At 42.5% G+C, this 15,968-nt stretch overlaps 1 long non-coding RNA gene across 1 annotated transcript; it reads left to right on the top strand.

The window, feature by feature from the left end:
• The first annotated feature begins 4,680 nt into the window (after window positions 1–4,680).
• Window positions 4,681–10,536, top strand: LOC119385024 (uncharacterized). The gene is made up of 3 exons (XR_007415600.1): window positions 4,681–4,755; window positions 5,336–5,396; window positions 10,496–10,536. It is a non-coding gene; the product is annotated as an uncharacterized LOC119385024 (long non-coding RNA).
• The last annotated feature ends 5,432 nt before the right edge of the window (window positions 10,537–15,968 follow it).

Below are 15,968 nucleotides of genomic sequence, written 5' to 3'. Positions count from 1 at the left end.
CTGATATGACTCTCGTGAACGGAGGGTACGACGACCACACACAGCACTCTCGACAAGTGCACTCTCTGATCTTATTACAGTACATATACAGCCGATCAAAGCCAGACGCTTCTTTACATCGTGTTAGGCATACGTACGAGCGTTTGAAGTTGCACTAACGCAACGGAACAAACCGCCTTTTGAGGATCTGCATGACGTACGCGCACATGCAAACACAACGGGGATAGCAGACGACGCATGGAGCAATCCACGCTAGGCGCGTTTCAGCCAGAAGCCGCTAGGAGGCGACTCCGCTCGATCTCGCGGCCAATTGGTAATATTCCTGAAAATTAAAAGCAAAATGAAATCGACTATTGCTCTCGTTTGCGTGTTTGCAAAGGCGTTTCTTTATTAATTCAAATGCTATTCCTGTATGATTTTACTGCACTTGTAAAGGCTGCCGCATTTAAGTTTTGTCACGTATTTCTCAACTAGGCGCGTAGCTTTTCTTTGACTACAAGAAAAAGAAAATGATATGCATGATGTAATTAGGTTGTCACATGATATCGAAGATTCAAGAAAAGTTGACAGTTTAAGTATGCTCTGAATGGGTTCATGTCACGCAAATAAATATAACACTTGCAGTAAAATATTGCCTTGTTGCATAAAAAAGGTGCCAAATCAGTGCGAAAGTTACTGAAACATCTTCCAGCGTTCGCAGCCGATACCGACCATGTATCGCGATTGTGCGCTGGGAGAAAGGATTCTTCATCTGAATTAGTCTGAGGCTGCATTTTTCTGGTTATGTTATTGGTAGTTGTATTACACGTGTCGTTATGCATATAAGCTGCGCAATATACGTATCTGAGTAAGGACCAGTGAACTCAACGATTACATTCAATTACTCATGCGCTACAGTATTAAAAGTTTTTCCTGTTTTTTACCTATACAGTTCTGTGAGTAAGGTGAAATGATTAGAATTGTGAGCTTGAAATAGTTATTTGGTTATTTCTTTCAAAGAGCACATGTCTTGCAACTCCGTGGGCAATCTCGAGCCTCTCAAAAGTGTGACGAGTGAATACGATGGGCTCATCGCACTAAATATATACCGGCCTGCGTGATTTGGCAGGAACCTTTTTTTTACCTGAAACGTTAATGCCTAAGATAATTTTGTCGTCCACATTGTTTTTTAGGTACTGCGGCTAATGACATTGATACAAATAAATGCAACCCTTTAAACAGCTCCCGCAGACAACTATTTGGAGTGACGTTGCATATACCGGGTGTCCCAGCTATCTTTTGGCCAATGGTTAAAAAATACAATATTAGAGGCAGGCGAGTGAAATCACTTGCAAATTACTGACAGTCACCTTGCGCACTACAGACAGTTTTTTGTTTTGTAATTAACTAATTGGTTAATTAGGATTTTTAATTAAATTGCTAAACATTGGCTGTAGGCAAGAAATGCGGCTTGCAAAGTTCGAGAGCGTCTTCAGAAGCTCCACTTCCATTATTTGTGATAAAGAAAGTCTCAGGTATACCATTTTTTCCAAGCTGCAAAGAAAGCCCGCGAAATACAAAAAGAACCACGTGACTAGCGCGTTTGCGCGCCGCGAGAATGCTGCCCTCAGCCGTGGTTCGAGCAAACAAAATCAGCTGCGGCCGTGACTCGGCGGCTCCGTTGCAGCGGTATAGGCCGATAAGTCGACGGTGGTTTTTTTGCCCCGCGTCCAGTTGGCGCGCGTGACGGTGCAAGTTGTGGCAAGCGCGGGCCAAGAAACCATCGTCACCTTATCGGCCTATACCGCTGCAAAGGAGCTGCCGAGCCGCAGCCGCAGCTGATTTCGTTCGCTCGAACCATGGCTGAGGGCAGCATTCTCGCGGCGAGCGAATGCGCTAGTCGCGTGGTTCTTCTTGTATTTGCGGGCTTTCTTTGTAGCTTGGAAAAAATGGTATACGTGAAACTTTCTTTATCGAAAAGAATAGAATTGGGGCTTCTGAAGACGCTCTCGAACTTTGCAAGCCGCATTTTTTGCCTACAGTCAATATTTAGCAAATTAATTAAATAATCCTAATTACAAATTAGTTAATTACCAAACAAAATAGTATCTGTAGTGTGCAATGTGACTGCCAGTAATTTGCAAGTGATTTCACTCGCCTGCCTCTAATATTGTATTTTTAAACCCTTGGCTAAAGATAGCTGGGACACCCTGTATATGCCTAGGGGCCGTGCATCTTCCTAGTTCATGGGCTAGTGGCTAGCCTTCATAAGGTCTGCGATGTGGCGCTAGTCATCTAGGCTGGGCACGCTCTGCCGAGACACGCAGACGCCTTGGGGAAACAGTAAAACTCGTAAGAAAATTATAAAGAAAGATTCTAGGGCTTTTATATTTTCACAAAAAGCGCTTATATTGCCCATAAAAAATGTCTTCTCAGCAATGAAATTCTGCTTAGAAGCGAAGCCGTCTTTAGGACAATCGGTGAAGCTTGATTTTTGTAAGCTGGATTTCCCACGCTTTGATATCATGGAAGCCGACACATAACAAAACGACACATAACAGTATTTCTCTCTATTTACCTCAAAAACCCACAAAAAAGTTGTCGTGTTCACACGTGCTCGGTAGCGTACCGGACCATGTGGTGCTTAACCCCATCTGCATTTTCTTTGCTTATATTTTGCACCCTGCTAAAGCCACTTTACGTAGAATTCAACTACGTAAGAAAGACAACTCACGAAACGGTGCGATTTTGCTTATGCGCACTGCAGCATTTTGCTGCCTGCTAGCCAAGATAATTTTCTTTAGCAACATGGCTCACGGAACGTCTCTTTCATAGCCCGTTGTTTTACAGCGCAGCTCCTATGAGCCCGTTCCTGCATCAAGCGTTATCCCATGTTGGCCTTCGCCGTATGTGTCTGTCTAAGGCGGCTCGAGCCACGCGATACTCTTCTTCTTTTTTTGATGCCGGGTTGATTGCTCTGAAGGCTTCGCCGCCGAAACTGAAAATAACAAGAAATAAAGAATAAACAACGAAGGCTATAAATGTACTGAAGGAAAATAAAGATAAAAATAAAAAAATTGTATGTAACTGCAGTTTGCGCCGCTGAAGACAAAAATAAAAAGGGAATAAAAAATATAATACCTATACCTGAGTAACAAAAAGAAAACAAAATAATAGAGAACTCGAACGCGTTAGTCATATTCTGCAAAATATTTCTTCTCATCGCAGTAGGCTGCCTTGATACCACCCCCCCTCCCCCCTTTCCTAAAACTTTTAGCACCTGTCATGGCGTTGCACTTCCTCGGACATCGGCCCACTCTTGACCAAGCAACAATGTCATAGGATGACGTCATCATGTGCTGTCACTTGAGGTGGCGTCATGTTGACCTCATTTTGTGATCAGTGACGTCATTGTGACGTCATCTGTGAACATGTACGTGAACGTTTGGACCTCCATTTCTTTTGCTGGCTGTCGCCGGCGAAGGTCACATTTCGAGCTCCCGTACGCTACTAAAATACGCGTACTGGAGCACCTTATCGTCGATGTTCCTTCTGTGCTTGTTTACTCAGCGTTTATAAAATATTGAAGCTTGTATCTTTAAGATATGATTCAGACATCTGCGAGCAAGGGTTTAGCAAATTCTGGATATAAACAAACTAAAAAAGAGACCTTTTGTTCGAATATGTATGCAGATATATTGACCTACCTATTCACATTCCGTTCATTACCCTAGTGAGAAAATAGATCATATCATATGTGGCATAATCCTTATACAAGCGCGTAGCCAGTTATATATAACAATAGGTTACCGCGATCTTGCATTTTAAGCTGCTTTCTTTCGTTTCCTTTAGTGTCATTGCATCTAACAGTACTGATATTTGGCTACGCGATTTTCCTGTATTGATGAGCCATACTCGCGCTATAATAAACTGGCTGATTTTGAGCGACTTCAGAATGGTGGTTTGCCGTGCTGTTCATTAAAATATTTTGCATCGTCACATGATATTTTGCCAGTGTGACAAGCACAATTTAGTGTTTTCTTCTGTATTGTGCCTAGTTAATGCTTTGCTTTGGTTATTATTGATATTACATGATTTTGCCTCATCAATATATTTTTTGTGTAGAAGCTGTATAAAACTGTGTTGGACCCTGTGTTAAGACTTTTTTACTTTGAGTACCAATATTCTCTTGTTTTTTGTTTCTTTTTTGCTGGAAGCAATGGACCTAACAGGAAAGAATTCAGTTACTAATTTGAATTATATGGCCGGCTGCTGGCCACACGTTCGGAAATAACACCGCGCACAAAAAGTTTACGACAAAAAGTAAGCCGTCATTTCCTGTCAAACGTTGAAAAAGTAAAACCATGCAAAAACAAAAACATCTGCAATCAAATTAATCGAACGATGCCGTCAGCACGTGAAGAGGACGGTTGCCACTTACGCTTATCTCTGGTTGCAACCTGGAGATCCCCGTTATCATTAGCTTGCAAATAATTTCACCTGCACGTGAATGTGCACCCAGGTCCGTAACAATGGATCAACCTTTCACCTGAGCCGTTTTGTTTACATCGTGTGCCTGAAATTTCCGCAAGTTGCTCCACTGACTCGTAGTAGGATAGTGGCTCAGATAAACGTGTTGTTTACTGTCGCACCAGATAAGGAAAACCCAACATGCGACATTGTGCTTCGTTGCAACCCGCCTTTCCGGAGAAAGTATAAGTAGATTCAAGCAGACAGCACAGTCATCAGTTCACCGACCATTGCGCCATTATTCCGGTGAGTCGTATTCTTTCTCGGTGACTACCTATCGATGTGTTGCAGAGAAGAATAGAACCTCCATGATACTTCTATTATTTCTCAACATTTTCTTTTCCGAAATCTCGTTGTTTACTAATGGAAAAAGCACTCCGCGTAATCACGCTTGTACCCTAAATCACAGGTACACCGATTTCCTTAAAGATCTACTGATAATTGTGTGAACAGGAACCTCAATTTTATAGCTAATGTTCCAGCTAAAACATGTACTCAGACAACCTCTACCTTTCTGGATTGTAAAGTAACATTTATTATATACACTAAAATTCGCAGTCGCGTTGTCTGTAAATTTGCGCAGGCTGCATGCGATCTCGCTTTTCAAGAAAAATCGTTAAGGAAGTTAACATTTTTGAATGGAGACATTGTGATTTATGTACAACAATAGAAAATACTGACATTCTAAATTGCCCTACGCACTCGCAATAATAAATTTGTCCATCAAAAATTTCTTCACACCGGCGTATGCGCACGTGAGAACTGTGCTTGTGTATTTTTTTCAACTAAACATGTATCTGACCTATTCGTTGCACTTTATATGCAGTCAAAACCAGCCATGAAGTCCTGCATGTGGATCGCCTTGCTTTCGCTAGCCGCGGTGGCCTGTAAGTTGTTACAATTTGGTTCTTCTGGCAGGTATTCCAACTTTAAGTAATGCCACGTCCACATCAGATAATAATAATAATATCTGTGGTTTAACGTCCCAAAACCACGATATGATTATGAGAGGCGCCGTAGTGGAGGGCTCCGGAAATTTCGACCACCTGGGGTTCTTTAACGTGCACTTAAATCTAAGTACACGGGCCTCAAACATTTTCGCCTCCATCGAAAATGCAGCCGCCGCGGCCGGGATTCGATCCCCCGCACATAAGATAATACAGCGTTCACATTAAAACATTAGGTACGAAATAGGCGGAGGAGTTGCGATATTGTCACATTTTTCCCCGAAAAACATAGCGATGTTTTCTTTGAAAAAGGCAGTCTAGTCCAGCGTTACTAAATGAGTAGGCTGCATTTTCAATAAGAGTGAGTTGACTAGATTAGATAAGAATTACTAACAAGTACCGAAGAAGCCTCAAGCCCCACAATGTCTAAATATATGTAACTAAAGAACGCTTAATAATAATAATAATAATAATAATAATAATAATAATAATAATAATAATAATAATAATAATAATAATAATAATAATAATAATAATAATAATAATAATGTTATTTGTAGGAATAAAAAGAGAGCCAGTTTCATCCAGAGAAAACCGTCGGACAGCGAAGCTAGAAGAGCGCCAGTGTACGTTATCGGCTAGCGAGATAACGTGTGTCGTAAATCTTCCGTTAGGTTTCAAGTACACGCGCTTAACTTGATTTGTCAAAACGAGATCACGTGAGCTGTCAGCTCAGGCAATGGAGTTTCAGCAAACGCTTCACGTCACGTGGTTTCTAGCGAGCTATCGTGGCATCTTAAATTCCCCGCTTGATATGAAATGTGCGCGATTACACCTCGTTGGCCACAGCGAGACCACGTGACCTACGGTCTGAGGCAACGGAGCTTCCCCGAAAGCGTCCCGTTATTTGTAGCATGTGCACCAGGTATCCTGCTATCTATATGAGCCTCTTAAGCACCCAGGTGATATATACCTTGGTTTATGACAATTAAGCCAAGTCGCCATTAAAGCGCGAATCGCCTTCCTGGTATTTTGCTGTGAAAGTACCACTAGCTTTATGCCTTTTTATTAATTTTGAGAAAACATTCAAATAAAGTGCCCACACCAAGGGTTCTGCCTTTCAGTTTTGTTAGAACCGTCGGTATAACGCATTCATATGCTTCCCGTAACTTTATGTGGATATATATCCCTGTGATTATGACACTTTTCTCCGACCGTGAAGGGCCGGGTTTAAACATTAAAACCATGCCTCACGATGGAAACTTATTTCGTTTTATTCATTCTTATTTACTTCCCCTCTGGTCACGTAACGTGCATGAGGCTTGCAACTGCCATTACGACGGCATCGGGTGTACTAACACAGTTTCGCTGTAATACGCGGGGTTTCTCTTGCAAAAACTACGTAGCGATTACGAGGCACGCCTTAATGAGGAGCTCCTCCTTAATTTTCAGCGCCGGAGGTTTTTAAGGTGCACCTAAGGTTACGGTTGACTTTTATTTTATTTCTTACACGACAATGCTTCATGCCGGTGCCAATTAAGACTTCAGTGACGTACTTCCGTCACGGAAATAATGCCGAAAAAGTGCATGCGATCAGATGGCAAAGAAGAACTTGAAGAAAAAAGTTCTATCAACGGAAGTCTAGCCCACGGCCTCTCTGTCAGCGACACCAGATGTCGGGCACGCTATCCACTGCGCCGTGGTCTTTACAAATGCGCACCTTCTATCTCACACATTCCTCTCACAGTGCTCTTGGTCGGCGGGATGGTGTCGCCGTCTGGGAGCGATAAAGTGAAGTAAGTAAAGGTGGGCGAATAGTGAAATTTCATCTCGAATCGAATTCGAATCGAACAGTGCCGAATAGTGGCCAAAAATATCGAATATCGAATCGAACTTCGCATAAAAAGAAGTCCATTGAAAACTGAAAAAAAAATAAAATCTGCTCATGTCCTCGAGCACCTAACGCAGAAATCCCTAGATTTATTTTCCATTCCTTGCTGAGTACCGTCAACCATTGAAGCGCCACCGACGAATCTCGTTGGCTAATGCACGTTATAGGTAGCCATGTTCTTACTCGCGCTTTTCGAGCGCCTGGGGAAACGCCTCCCCCGCTCACTAATAATGGGGGATTAGCAGGAGGAGAAAAGCGTGTCGCGTTCGCACATGGTCCATTCAAATGTGCGTGGGGTAATGTACTTAAACGTACGTGGCTTTGTAAATCTTCGAAGTAAGGAAGCACATGGCGGCAGACGCCGGCTGCGCGTGAGAGAAGGCCCAGAGAAGAGGCAGTTGTCGGTACTTAGGCAAAAAAGGGAAAAACTTTACTAACGCAGTGAGTCACAGCAACCGAAAGGCTGCATATTGTTATGGGGAAACACAAGCTGTTCCACATGACCTGGATTGAGGCTCTCTCGCGGTGATGTTACGGTGTTTCCTGCAGTTGAAAACACACGCTCACTGGGGACCTCAGTAGCGGGATGGGAAGGTATCGCAAAGCAATTTTGGTGATTACTGGATAAAGTGCAGCTCCATGCTCTTTCCAGTGTTTCGAAGGATCATTCTTTCTTGACAGCAGAGGCTCATTGAAGTGTTTTTAAACCTCTTGACGTTTTTAAACCTCTTGACGTCTGATCTCATTGTGCTGGTCATTTTTTGGCGCTAGCAGTTGGACAGTCTCCCAGACGGTTCCCTGGCCTTCTTTTGCTGGAGCCTATACATGCGGAAATGGCAAAATCTATTTTACAGTAAAGATGCACTCGCTTATGAACCAAAATATCGGTAACAGTTTTAACGAAAGGCCTAGTGTAACGACGTTAGCGTTAGTTTTAGCCAGCCCAACCTAACCGGGTTGCACCATTGGCCTGTGTTGCGTTTTACATATTCGTCCTGTCGATTTATTCGAAACTTCGAATACTAGCTATTCGAAAGTCGAATCTAATTATTCGATTAAGTATTATTCGACTCGAATTCGAAACTCGAATATTCGCACACCCCTAGAAATCTGCTCGAATAATTCGGCATTATGGTCGTGGCCTCTGAAATTAGCTCTTGCAATGCGTCGTTGCTACGCGACCGTCCCGTTTGGCGTGTTTCCAATAGAAGCGCAATTTCATCAACGCCTTAACACATCGCGAGGTGGCGACCTTAGCCCAGGCCAGGACTTTGCTCATAGCATATATCCGTATTAAAACAGCCCTTCGAAGCGCGCCTACCTCGCCTGGCTGTAACAATGCTTTCCCCGCTTACGCTCGCCCCGAGAAAGATTGAGGCTGGGATAGGGGGTAGACACGGAGCGCGTTGCGTGTCCCTCTAGTCCCGCTGCGGTGTTCCATAACTCTTTAATATGCTGCGGGATGGCGACTTTCGCCCACGTTCACGTCCATCCAGCAATACTCTTCTGGTTGTAACACCGCGTCTTCTGATTACTCTCTCACCGTTAACTACTACAGCTACTACAAAGGTTTGTTTAATTATTGATCGGTGACGTTAGTAATCGGAATGGATATGTGCCACCAAGCGTCAACGTCGATGCATCCACATTAAACGGTGCTATACATGCCAGGCACCTGCAGACATTGTGCAAGCTATTTTGTATCAATGTACAGTAAACATTCAACTACTTCTGTGAAGACGCATTTTACTTGCGTGTTATACCGATTTCTATAACGGAGGGATCAAGCATGTTTACTTTTATTTCCAAATTATGTTTTAACGCGATAGCGTTAAAGAGCTCGTATCGCAGAAATTCCGCCGTCGGCGTCGGCACCTTTGGTTGTGAGCGAAAAATCATCATCTTGTCCGTGACCGAAAAATCAAAAAACCTGCAATAAAATAAAAGTGTTGGGTCCGAGTGAGAATCGAACCCGGGCCGTCCGCGTGGCAAGCAGGTGTTCTACCACACAGCCACGCCTCTGCTTGATGTTGCACTGAAAGTAACTTTCATGCTTACCAAAAATACGCGTCCTGTAAGCAGGTGTCACAGTACGAGATGTATATATCGCAGCAATATTGCGTGGCACAAGCGTACATTGTCATCGGGCGTCACACCATGTCAATATCATAACGACTTGGTGGTTCAAAGACAGCCACCCATTACAAAAGACGCACACATTACTGCGCGTATTCCCTTAAGACCACGTAGTGGGTGCATCGCAATTTCGAAAAATTTCTCGCGCCTAATTGCTCCTGGTTTAAAGCATGCTACCCATTACATAAGGCACACACCTTAGTGTGCGCAATCTGTTAAACTCTCGTAGTGTTCGAAGTGCGCACTAGGGGCAGGATATCGCTATCGCGTTCAACTCTTAAAGGCGAAGCTTAAGCGTCCCCCAATTTTTGATAACCATCTTCATTTAATAATATATTTCGCCGTCAATACAATTCGGCTGTAGTGGCCAGTAATTGAACACGAACTCAAGCCTTAGCAAGGCGACAACTTACAAAGGTAAAATTAAGGAAGCACATTTATAAGCTTTTGCAGAAATATATCAGTCTTCCCTACAAGATATATTGCATGTACAATTAGAAGCTGTGCCCAAAGGGGTCCTCATAACCCTCTTACGTAACCCTATTTTCCCAGTCCTTGGCATCGTGCACGTTACCTCATTTTTGTTTCAACTGGCGCTCAAGTTGAGAAGGCTGGGGGCTTGGGCTTGTTCGAAATTCATGACAGTAAACTTGCAGCGCGAGGAGATATAGCTTTATTGCTGCAGTCGTTTCATCTGCTTATATACATGTGGGTACATACGCAAAAAAGGAAAAAGGACAAAAAATGAATAGCTTACCTGCCCTACATATTAATGTGAATGCCCAGCTACAGTAGTATAAACAGTGCCTAAAGAATTATTCACTAGTCGAGATGATAAATGTAGTGTGCTACACTGTGCCGAATTTGAACTAATGACATTGTCATTTTATTTCTTTTTATGACTGATGAAGATGGCGCCTCAGTGTGAGTACAAAATTGATATCTGTGCTCAAAGAATTAGGTTTCTATAGGTATTTGTGAATGACTGGTGTTTTCTTATTGTTTCAATCAGCGCCACAGAAGCTCCAGTCCCGAATCTGATCATTACAAAAGGTAATTAGCTTCATCTCTCATTTATTGCGCATTATTTTATATTCTTGAGCGTACACTTCTCAAATACCTTTATGGTATATCATTGTAATATTACCATGCTCCATAGCATAACAATTGTGTAAGCATGGGACGTGGCTCAGCAGAAATATAAGTCCCATCGCATTAACTAATGAGAGCTCAAGGTGTTTAGTATTTTGGTATAGTTTGTAACTAGTTTTTGTATGGCATAAAAATAGTTTTAAAATATTCAGTATATAAAACGTTGAATGTGCAAGTTATATTTAAGTGACATAAAGCGTGAACACCTTGATGACAATGACCAGCTTTGGACTATGTTCACGCATTAAGCCGTAACAATAGCGATTGTCCGCAGTCGTATGGCAAACTCCCAACGTTTTCACTGACACGAGCGGTTTCCGTAGCTAGTGCAGAATCGATAACAGGTAACCTATTTCCGTTCATGAATGATCACAGAGTGCAATAATTCTATTGAGCTATTTTCTGGCACCAGTGATCTCAATACTACTGGCACTAGTGAGAAAGACATCGCACAACAACGCTGCTTATTGCATACAAAACATTCGCTGAATTCGTGCTGGGTGCGCTTGGTGCACACTGCGATGACCTATTTCCCCTAATGAATAATCATGAAGTCAATTCAAGTCAAGCTTATTAAGTAGTTCAGTTGAGCTACATGGTTAGCGTATTACAGCGCAGTACCGATGAGTTACGACAGTGTTGCGTAATGCTACAAAATACCAAATGAAAATAGAATTCATTTCACACTCTTCATGAATTTTAAAATATTCGTCCAGAGAGGCTTGCTCTAAATATTAAAACATGCGCATACACTGCAATCATAAGAGTTTACTTCACTCATAAATGTGATGGATATGTGAGCAGTAACAGAACCACATGCAAAAGAGATTTCTTTCATATACGTCAATTCCGAATAAAATATTACATAGCTCATATGCGTAGTTTTCTGCAATATGTATTCATTTCAACGCCGTTTATGGAACATTTCATTTCATTAGAAATGGAAGCCGAAGTTGTGAAGGAAGCTGGAAAAAGTCTCGAGACGCTCGGCAGAATTTTGCAAGGCAAGGACGTGCCTGTAACTCAAGAAACCCAGGATGAAGTAGTCCAAGTCATGCGCGCCCTTTCTTCCGACGAAGCACTAAGCGACGATGCCGCTGAATACATCTGGCCCATCATCGCCCGTGGTGTTGTTCAAGGAGGCGTAGCGCACGGTGTCCACAAGTGGCTCAACAGGCGCGGATAGATGCAGCCGTCACCGCTGAAGTTTCAGCATGCTGCGGAGAATTGTTGTTCGCAGAATAACTTTTCTATCAACTCCGGAACAGATGATGAGTTGTATCAATACGCTCAAGTAGCTGGGAAAGAAAAGGAAATAAACTGTTATTGAAGTGTGTTTGATGTGCATTGTTTCAGTTTACTTTTGAAATTACTGTCACTCTTTGATAACGAAAGCCGCGATTGGCTTCCACGAGTCGCATTGTTTTCATATAGGCTATCGCGAAGTAGTCGCGAATAATTTTTACGCAGAATTTTTTTTTGTGCACAGCACTTCGGTTGACAGGCGTTGTAGATTGGCCTTCCCAAGTGGCGCGGTAGAGAAGTGCAAACTCATGCTCGGATGGAACCTCAGATAACAGAAGCTGCTCAGAAATTCAGATTTAAAAAAATGAAGGATACATGGTCTGTTTCTTAGCTTAAACCATTGTTTCAGCGCTGTGTATCTCAGCTCGGTTCTAGTATCTATTTGTTGAACACGATGGAGCCGGTAATTAAGCTGCCAATACGTTCTCGACCCTGAAAGAGGAGGGGGGTGATGGAGTGGACAAACGCGCCTCTCCCCTAGTCTTTCGGGTAAGTTTCGGGTCGCAACAAGAAATCCTTGCCCCCCCCCCCCGCCTACCACTCCCTCGAACAGTTTTTCATTCGTAAGTGGCTTCTCCCGGTGTCCAGCATCTGTTTTCAAAAACGATGGTATACGTCCGCTGTCATTGCCTGAGACTTGTTACAAACAATTCCCGCGTAAGACGTTTTCCTGCATACAGGCCCTGATTTCTACATCAGGCGGTATCTTGTTGCATGTAAAGCTTCAGCTTGCATAATTTCTCAACATGTTATGTTTAGATGCAAGAGGCTGCTTGCCCCATTGTCTAAGCGTATTTAGAATGTATTGGGAAAATTAACATTTCAAGAAGCCCACTTCTTATCCACAGCACGAAAAAAGGCAACCCTATGAATATCACACGACTGTCAAAACATTCCTCAATCAAATTGTGTTGAACCTTATTAACATCACCCAACATAAACAAAAGGCAACCCTTCACGCAGAAGTTTATAAGGCAGGTCTTCTTGCGAATCATGCTTCTGGGGAACACAGGATGGCTCTTCGTAGCACTGACAAGCTTTTATGCTTATGATACCTCGCAGTGCTCTGCTCTAGAAAGTCCTTTACGGGATGCCACCAGTATTGAGGTTCTGTAAGACTGTGCAAGTCATGGTGCAACACTACATGGTAGTGCTGAGGGGTTATTCAGTTTCAAAATATCTTGTGACTCCGTCTAATGCAGATATATTTATTACCCATCACACTACTGTCTATTTTAACGCTCTCACTAGAGCTTGAAAGCCGATAAATTGCCAGCTCAACATTGTGTGCAATGTTATCCGGAGTCCTCAGTAAAATGCACAACTGTAGCGAAACATTACAGGAAAAGATATGCATGCTACAGTGAAAAATAAAATGACAGAGAGAGAGAGAGAGGGAAAGAAAGATCAATTATGCATAGGGAGGGTAAATATCTATGCCGAGTCGACGCATATGTTATGTTTTGTATTTACAATATTCCAAACAGATCCCGGAGGAAAGTTATACCAAGAGTTCACCGCAGTCATGGTCTCGAATTTTCACAGTAAAAACAGAAACATGTCCGTACGTGTTACCAGCAAACTACCGGGGGGAACATTGGAAAATAGTCCCCCCATAAAACTAAAAAGTACCTTCGCTTTCTGCAATATGAGCTATAATATTGCGAACAGTACCATACTTCGTAAAGCAACTTCGTAAAGCAAGTCGAATGTACATACAATTATGCTCAATATGACTTCCAACAGGGAGCGCGTGCCCTCACGAGCTCAAAGATTGTGCATGGCTCCAAGTTGGCCTTATTTCCGCAACGAAATGATATTTTCCTATTGAGGATCTTCCCCAAGTGACACAACATCGTTTAGGTATGGAAATAAAGGATGGTGAAAGGCATGCGCAATCCTTGAGTTTGTGAGGCCACGCGCTCCCGTGTTGCAAGTCATACTGAGCGTGACTGTACAAATACCTACTTCTGAAAGTAGGTAAATATCATTTAAATATCATTTAAATAATGTGCAACATATTCCCGGTACTTCGTTTAGTGGTTCAAAACTTCGGCTCTCTATACAAGGCGAATAAAAAGCTGTATGTTCTAGAAAGCTTTGAAAGTTGCTCTAGTTCGCCATCGGAGCTTCTGCAATGTTCTCGAGAACATCATAACAATTTCATGTGCGCCCTTAATTTTTCCCCCCAAAAATGATCGGTTTAATTGGACACTGAGATACAGCTTTCACAATGACAATACTTAATGGTTGTGCAGTGTTACGCATTTATAAACTTCTTGCATTAATGAGTTTGTTGTGCTTCCAATCTTTCTGATATCTTAAAAATACTCTGCGTGAAGCCGAACTTTTGATTCTTGAGTCCGTAGCCTTAGGTTTTTTGTAAAATTGCGATGCATCTCATCCAAGTAGGCATAGAGGTTGTCTCCCAATGATAATTTATATTGATGCGCATGGATAGAGGAGCACTAAAGAAGACCACCACTTATCCAAACCTGAAGTATATCAATGAAAGTAGTATTCGCAAGCAAGAACATATTACTAGGCATCGCAGCCACAAATGATCATTTTGTAACTAGTCTGTGAAGACACCGGGTTTCAGGCACAATATAGCCCGTGAATGCGTTTATCACTTCGAAACCTTTGCTCTCAATCTCTCCGTGTCCTGTTGTTATCTTGCCGCTAGCGGAGCGGCCGGACTTTGGCGTCCACGTGCGCAAGTGTACTTATCTTTGGCGTTCTTGCATGAACTGTTGTTGAAGTGCAAATAAGATATTGCGTCCCGAATGTCGTGCAATGGTCCTAAATGCTGCGTCACTTCCCTAGAACAAGCGCGAGAATCCTGTTGCAAGTGTAGTCACATGTTCTTATTTGATGTGTCATATCTGAGTAGAGTAGTGTCCCGCTGACAGAGATAAAACGTACCTCAACATGCCTTATTTTATGTAAAAGCGCAGCTGTTTAAGGCTGGGGTAAACATTTTGGTGCCCGCAGAAAAGTACAGATACGTGTGCGCCACAGGATATAGGCAAGCCTCGCTACCGAGGAGAGCAGGTGCAAGTGTTAAACGAAAACTCTGCCCGGCGAAGCGGAGCACGAGAAACACGTGAAAGAGAGAGAGAAAAAGAAGGTGATTGAAAGAAAGAGAAAGAGGTAATAAGAAAGAGACAAAGAGAGAGAGAAAGAAGGCGATACAAAGAATAACAAAGGGAAAATTAGAGAGAAATAAACGGGATAAAACCATAAAGAGATATAAAGGCACAGAAAGAGAGAAAGAAAAAGAAAGAAACAGACGCTACAACAAGACAGAAAAACAGAGAGCAAGAATGAAAGAGAAAGAAAGAGACAAATGAAAAGGAACAAAGAAAGAGAACGAAGGAGAGAGAGAGCAAAACGGGAAAGAAAGAGAAATAAAGACAGAAAAGAGCGAGATAAATAAATAATAGAGAGAGAAACAATGAAATAGAAAGGAAGAATTCAAAGCAACCGATACAAAAAACAGATACTATAAACATAGAGAAAGAGAAAGCAAGAGAAGAAAGAAAAAAAGCAAGGCCACCCCACTTCCGCTCTTCCTTCAGGCTTGATACCACTAGTGAGAAGCTGCCAGTCGTAACAAATTCCTTTATAACAGGCAAAATGCGCTAAATACACTGCGAAAGGTGACCCTTAAAAGGTCCATCCCCAAGTTAATGACATTAAAAGAAAAGTTAACAGAGTGAACATTGGGAAGTCTCCATGTCGCTGCGTCGGTGCAGTTGAATACATCACTAAGGTTCACAGTACTCAGTTTTCACTTGAGGCTAAGGTTCACCAAGCCCTTTGCTGGTGATTATAATTTGTATTAACACACATGTAAAATTATTGGATGTGGCCATGGTGAAGGTTAATGGCACTACTGAGCTGCTGTCAATTTCGACTGCTTTATGTTTCCGGCAGAAAGCTTCTGTAACGTCAGCACTTTTTCTTCGTGCTGCACGTTTCCTGGTTTACTCTTACTGCACCTTCATAAATGGCCAATGTGGCAA

Source organism: Rhipicephalus sanguineus, chromosome 3 (genome assembly GCF_013339695.2).
Source record: "Rhipicephalus sanguineus isolate Rsan-2018 chromosome 3, BIME_Rsan_1.4, whole genome shotgun sequence".
NCBI lineage: Eukaryota > Metazoa > Arthropoda > Arachnida > Ixodida > Ixodidae > Rhipicephalus > Rhipicephalus sanguineus.
Note: the sequence above shows the minus strand (reverse complement) of the source record. Positions and strands in the feature narration are given on the sequence as shown.